The sequence below is a fragment of the Echinops telfairi genome, unplaced genomic scaffold (genome assembly GCF_000313985.2).
Source record: "Echinops telfairi isolate 266 unplaced genomic scaffold, ASM31398v2 ScPeMD7_11;HRSCAF=52, whole genome shotgun sequence".
Taxonomy (NCBI): Eukaryota; Metazoa; Chordata; class Mammalia; order Afrosoricida; family Tenrecidae; genus Echinops; species Echinops telfairi.
Window position 1 is genome coordinate 25,161,148 of NW_022103908.1, and position 415 is coordinate 25,161,562.

The window sequence follows — 415 nt, forward strand, 5'->3', positions numbered from 1 at the left end:
ATTTTATATGTTATCAAGGGTTCATGAAGGTGGGAGGGTAGATGAGGGAGGGGGAAAAAGAGGAGCTGATATCAAGGGCTCAAGTAGAAAGAAACTATTTTGGAAATGATGATGGTGACATATGTACAAATGTGCTTGATACAGTGGATGGTATAGGTTGTGATAATAGCCCCCAATACAATGATTTATTTAAAATTTTTTTCACATAACTTTGAGTTTCCTCTCATGTTTTCTTTCCCTTTCTCTCTTTGATAGCAGTTTCAACTTAAAAGTGTATAATCTAGACTAGTATACCCATAAAGTAATGTACCCCTGTAAGCAATAACCTTGAATTTAATATTAGTCCAACATCTACGTAAGTAGCCCCGGTGGCTGCTAACTGGGTGCTCCATGGGAGCAAGATGAAGCCTTCTGC